The sequence below is a fragment of the Microtus ochrogaster genome, chromosome 15 (assembly GCF_000317375.1).
Source record: "Microtus ochrogaster isolate Prairie Vole_2 chromosome 15, MicOch1.0, whole genome shotgun sequence".
Classification (NCBI taxonomy): Eukaryota; Metazoa; Chordata; class Mammalia; order Rodentia; family Cricetidae; genus Microtus; species Microtus ochrogaster.
The window spans coordinates 15,671,428-15,677,467 of NC_022017.1; positions in this window are offsets into that span (position 1 = coordinate 15,671,428).

The window sequence follows — 6,040 nt, forward strand, 5'->3', positions numbered from 1 at the left end:
CCATCCATCCATCCATCCATCCATCCATCCATCCATCCATCCATCCACCATTTGCTCTGGTTTGCTACACAAGCATTCAGTTGATCTCCACTCTGAAGCAGGTAAGAGTAGATAGAAACAAATCCAACACATTGTTGCCGAGCCGTAGTAGATAGATACAAATCCAGCACATTGTTGCTGAGCATCTCCAAACACTGTTAAGGTACACAAATCAACCCTGCATGCATGAATGAATGCATGCATACGTTCACATGTGTTTACCTATGCATACACACATTCACTCATGCACGGGCTATAAACATATACACACATGCCACATGCATTCTCTCATACATGCACCAAGACGGAGAAACTAGGAAACTCATGTTTACCATCTAGCTTCTCTGGTCCCGTTTCCAGTGCAATGCCTGTCACAGGGAAGTGGCAAGTAGCCTTGCCATTTCAGAGAGTCTGGGAAAGATGAGGGCTGAAGAACACAGGCTGGCACCTGGCCCTTGATGCCCTCACCTGCTGGCACTGACCTCCCACAGATCCCCAATTTGAACCTGGCTCCAGGTTGTGCTTCTCAGAGATGGCTGCTCCAAGGCATCAGGTCTCACTGGCTCCATTCGGGTCCCTGCTCTGCAGGGGCGGAGAACAAGTGTCTCAAGGGTCAGAGCTTTGGGTTGGTGATAAAACTGTCTCCTCTCAGCTCTAACCCCACCTCCTATTCTCTAATTTGCTTGTCTATAAAGGGCACTTGGCTAGACCCTCATATAACTGAGGGCTCCACAAATATTTGAGGAGAGACATGGGGGAAGCAGGGATTTCTTATCTGTTGCTGACCTCAGCACAATCTGAGCATTTACAAATTGCACCTGAGTTCTTGACTTATGTGGCAGAGAATGCTGTCCCCTACAACTCACTCTTTCCCACCTCCTTTACTCAGAAATGCTGGGTGCAGCAAGAGGACTCATGGCCACCCACTTAAAAGTAATATTTCCCAGTTGAGTTGGCTTCTTGTTTCCCTACTGTAATGAAATACCAGGGGCTGGAGAACTGATGAAAAGATGCCTGCTTAACTTACTATTTGGAGGGAGCTGAAAATCCAAATAGCATAATGCTGGCAATGTTGAGGTACCACCTGGCTGCATCACACCACAGAGGATGGCATCACAGGGTGCAGGAATAAGATGCTCACACGGAGAGGCTGGAAGCACAAGCTGGGCACAGGGGTGAGAAGCCAGTGATAAGAACTGCAAATCGTCTTTGGGTGGGTCCCTTTAGAACCAATGTAATTTCTTCCTAGGGTGTGGCTGTCAGAGAAATAAGCATCACCCACCTGAGCCCAGCTTCTTAAGCTGTGGGTCGTGACCCCCTGTGGGGGCCACCTAATTAAATGTGGAAATATCACACACACACACAGAGAGAGAGAGAGAGAGAGATCCCCAGTAAAAAGTTTAAGAACCACACTTGATCACAAATTAACTCAAAATCAGGTGTGTAATGAGCCTTATGTTTCTGGCAGTTTTGTCATGTAACGTCACGGCAGTTTCGGTTCTGAACATGCATGCACGCTCTGCACAGGATGTGACGTCATATCTCCCAAGGCTGACGAGCATCACCTGAAATACAAAGGTTCAGATTCCGATTGTTCGTACACTGAACTGCAATGTTTCCACTGTATGGCATTTCCTTCTCATAGAAATGTAGCAGAAGAACTCCGATATTCCTTCATCCCCCTTCAAGGTTTAAGCTCCAGGTTGAGGTAACTTTGGGTTGTATGGCATTAAAATGTTTGATTGTTGAAAACTGCTTTTCAAGTTGCTGGCTTGAGTTTTGCTTTGTAAGCGTGCCATTTGGTGGATTTTAGCTAGGAGTTAGTGCGGAATCTCCGGCCATGTCTGAGATGGCTCTCAATGCACTGTCTCTGCCTCTGGTGGTCTCATTGTTGATAATTCTAAAATCGTATTTATCTACCAACTCTGCCAAACACTGAAGACATTCGACATCCTGCAGGATATCTTTACCCAAGATTTGGTTATTTATTTAAAAACAGCAAGTACGTCCTGCTCATTAATATGCTAATTTGTTTTAATATTTAATAAATTGTAAATGTATATGTATGCCAAGGAATTTTTTTAAAATACAGTTTTATTGTCAGCAAACATTTGGTTTGTGTACCTGTTTACCCAGGGTCCTGTATAAACTTATTAGATGTGAAGAGGCTCTGAGGGAGGAATTTCAGAGGCCCTGTACTGGGTCACTAAGAAAAAGTTCTGCTACCGCATCTCATGTCCCAACACAGGACTCCTTGGGTGACAAACCACATCCAAAGCACGTCACCAACCTGCCTCAAAGCTACGTGGAACAGGGTAGCATATTCTGGCCAGTGCCCTGGAAAGGGAAGCCAGGGGTACATATTTGTCAAAGGAACATAGCATCCCTCCATCTCCCTTCTCTTCTTGCCACCTACTTGAAAATGGCCCAGCCACAGCGAACTCCAGTTTATGACCCCGTTCCATTAGGATTGTCAGTGCGGGAGAGAGAATTGTCACAGTGCTCTGCTCGGTGACAGCACAGGGCTGGCAGCCATTTTCAGGAAAGACTAGATAGTAAACACTCCAGACTTTGTGGGGTGCCGTTCTGTCACGATTGCTGGGTTCTGTTGTCATGGCATGAAAACAGTCGTAAACAATAAATCCCTGACAGTCCTCCCGCAGCCCCAGCGAAGTCTTCGCTCTGTATTTACGGAACCTGTTCCAGAGTCAAGAGGGAAGAGCCAGCGAGTGCTTCTGGGTGCAGAAGGAGCCAGGGCAAGAGCCAGGTCTTCTGGGTGAGGAGCTGGGAAGATTTGTCCTCAGTGTGAGGAGGCAGAGTGCTGCCCCAGGGACACTTCTTGCCTGGATGTGATCAAGGCTGTTTCCTACCACCATTTTATTGCTTCCATCCCCTAAGATTGCAACCCAGGGGTGCCCATCGCTCCTGTGGACTGGGATGCAGGACAGCACATTTAGGGCAAGTCATGTGTACCACTGATCTTTAAATCTTTAGTGTCCAAACAGGGTCCACACGTGTTGGGGAGAAAGAAAAGGGAAGAGGGAAGGGAGACAGAGGGGAGGCAATCAGATGCCAGACAAACAGGGTATTGCGCTTCTAGCCCCAACAGTGCCTCCTGCTGGGACCGAAGCCATTTCTACCTCTTGATGGGCTCCACCTTGGGTCTTGGGGAAAAATCTGTCCCTTGTCAGGCCCATGCTATGGCAGTGACTGCTGCACCAGCATGCCTCTCCCTGCCTCCCTGCCCCCAGCATCCTGAAACTGTAGCCCCAGCTTATAGTTGATCTTCTGCTTTGCAAGGGCCAGATTTTTCTTTACTGGCCTCCAAGTCCCTTGCCCGAGGGTAAACTACTTTCAACAGTGACCTGCTGTCCCTAAAGCCCCTGTCCCAACTAAGCTCTCTGCTGGGGACACAGCTTTTGCCCTGCCTGCCCCATGGCTGGGGCTCCTTCCCAGGGCTTGCTACAACCCTTCCTTGGCTGTCTTTTTGCCACTAGCTCTCTCTGGGCATGTGTGTATCACCTCTCATGGGTCTGCAGTCTCTCCCTAAGCCAGACCCATGTGTCGCTGTCCCTGGACCCTCGCTTATCCCAGTTGTCCAGCATTCTCTCTCTAAATAGCATCTCCCCTTCACTAATTCTCTGCACTCCACACATCATCTTGGCTCCCCCCCCCCTTCACAGTCTGTTAGGAGTGCACCTGGCCTCCTTTAGGGGCCCACAGCCCTGTCCTAGATCACACTGCCCTCCTCCATCTGTGATTATGTCAAGGGCTGCCCCTCAGGGTCTTCCTGTCCCAGGCCTGCTATCCATACTGGCCCCCAAATCCTACTGCCCCTTTCATTCCCATCCCTCCTTGAGCAGGGGAAGAATCAACCCTGTTCCAGCTGAGCTGAGGGAGGGAACTAGGCTCCCCTCCCTTCCCGGAGTGCTTCCATGCTGTGCATGGAAAAACACCAACTCTGCCCTAAGGAAATAAGCTAATAATTTATTCTCAGCCAGAGAGGAACGACTGTGGCAGGGGACATAGATCCGAGTTACCCTGAATGACATGCTCTGACTAGAAAAGGTCACATGGGCTTTGATGGTCACTGGAAAGAAAGTCATAAATCAATATGTTTATAAAATGCAGAGGTCGGCACATCAGATAGATAGCTGCAGCAGCGAGGGCCAGGGGTCTGCGGGTTTTAGTCCACAGCCTCAGTTTTAGCGTTGGTGGAAGCTAGAGAGATATGTCACACTTATCTACATTCTGAGTTGTAAAAATAAAAAAAAAAAAAGGAAAAGAAAAAGAGAAAAAAACACTGTCAGGTCTTCCTGTTAATCTCCAGACCCAGGAAGTAGAGGCAGGAAGATCAGAAACCTCAGCTACATAGTAAGTTCTAGGCTAGTCATGGCTACATGATACCCTATTTTAAAAAAAGAAAAAGAGAGAGAAAGAAAAGAAAAAGGAGTGTTAAGACAGACACAGAGCTGAGGCAGATGGGCAGCAGCTACTAAAAGTGGCTGCAGAAAGGGCTGGTGAGATGGCTTAGCGGGCAGACCTTGTTTCAAGGCCTGGTGACCTGAGCTGAGTTTGCAGAGTTCACATGGTGGAAGGAGAGAACCGACTCCCTCAGTTCGTCCTCTGACCTCCATGCTCAGGCAGTGACGCACGCATACACACACAGACACACACACAGGCACACACACAGGCACACACACATACACACACCGACATCATTAAATACACTTAATATTTATCTTTAGAGGATGGCCAAGATGATTCTGACTCTTCCTATGTCCCCTCTCCACAGCCGTTTGCTCCCTCCTGAGGCAGTGCCTTTGCTTCTGCTCCTGTGATTTCTTTCCATTGATTTATCAATATTTGCACCAGAAATATGGGTGCTCAATTTATACCAACACAGAGCATATTAATAAGCTCTCTCCTCCCTTTGCACAGCCAAAGATAGCCAACCTCCTACCATCGTAAAACCTGGCTACAGTTACATGAGGCAAAGACTCCAAAGTAGTGGCAGGAGAAAGAAAACACTCTATTAGTAACTGGACAGAGTGGAAGGTGGTGGGCTAATGAGGCCCCCATCTTTTTACCTGACACTAGCCTTCTGGTGGACTTCCATGCGTGAAGGGGTGAGGGTCCTATAGGGTGGACCCTGGAATGGTTTATTAATCTTGCTTTTGTGAAGATCAGGGAGCACCCTGACCCTGTGACTAAGAAAGAAATTACAAACAATCGACGGTAATAACAATTAGCCTTTGATTCATGCCTGCTTTTTGTTATACCAATTTTTGCTCCATATTTCTCTGGCTGTCACTCCAGGTGTGAGCTTTCTGGTGTCATTGAGACCAGTGAGGGGCGGTGACATGGAATGAGCTTCTAGCTTCCTGGGTGTGAAGGTTAACTAAGCAAGAAAAGAAAAGGAAACAAAGTCAGAGGGTGACCCTAACTCCTGCTGGGAAGATGTTTCCCACATTCCTCAGTGGGTTTTGCTGTAAGTTCCTCTGTGTGATTCTTTGCTTCTGAACAGAAGCCCACACTGTCATTTTATTTATTATTCATTCATTCATTTAAATTATATGTCAGTCTCCTCTTTATATAAATGAGAATCCAGTCCTCTCCCACACCTAACGCACTCCTTCCCATGACCCCAAGATGTTCATATCATGACCTTTGCTTACAACAGTGGTCAGGTGTTCATTTGTACAACCACATAAATTCTTTATTTAAATGTTATTGTGTGTGTTAAGGTGATTTTCCTGCTCCTGAGCAACTTTTGTTTTTCATGAGTCAAGTATTGCTCTGACTTTTTAATTGACAGCTCCTTCTTTGTCTGCTTCGTGCTTGTTGCTTCAATATCCGAGCTCTCAGTTATTGCTCCAGCACCGTGCCTACCTGCTTGCTGCCATGCTCCCGGTCGTAACAGCATCTTAGTTCCATTTCTGTTGCTGCATAGGGACACCATGACCAAGGCAACTTATAAAAGAGAACATTTAATTAGGGG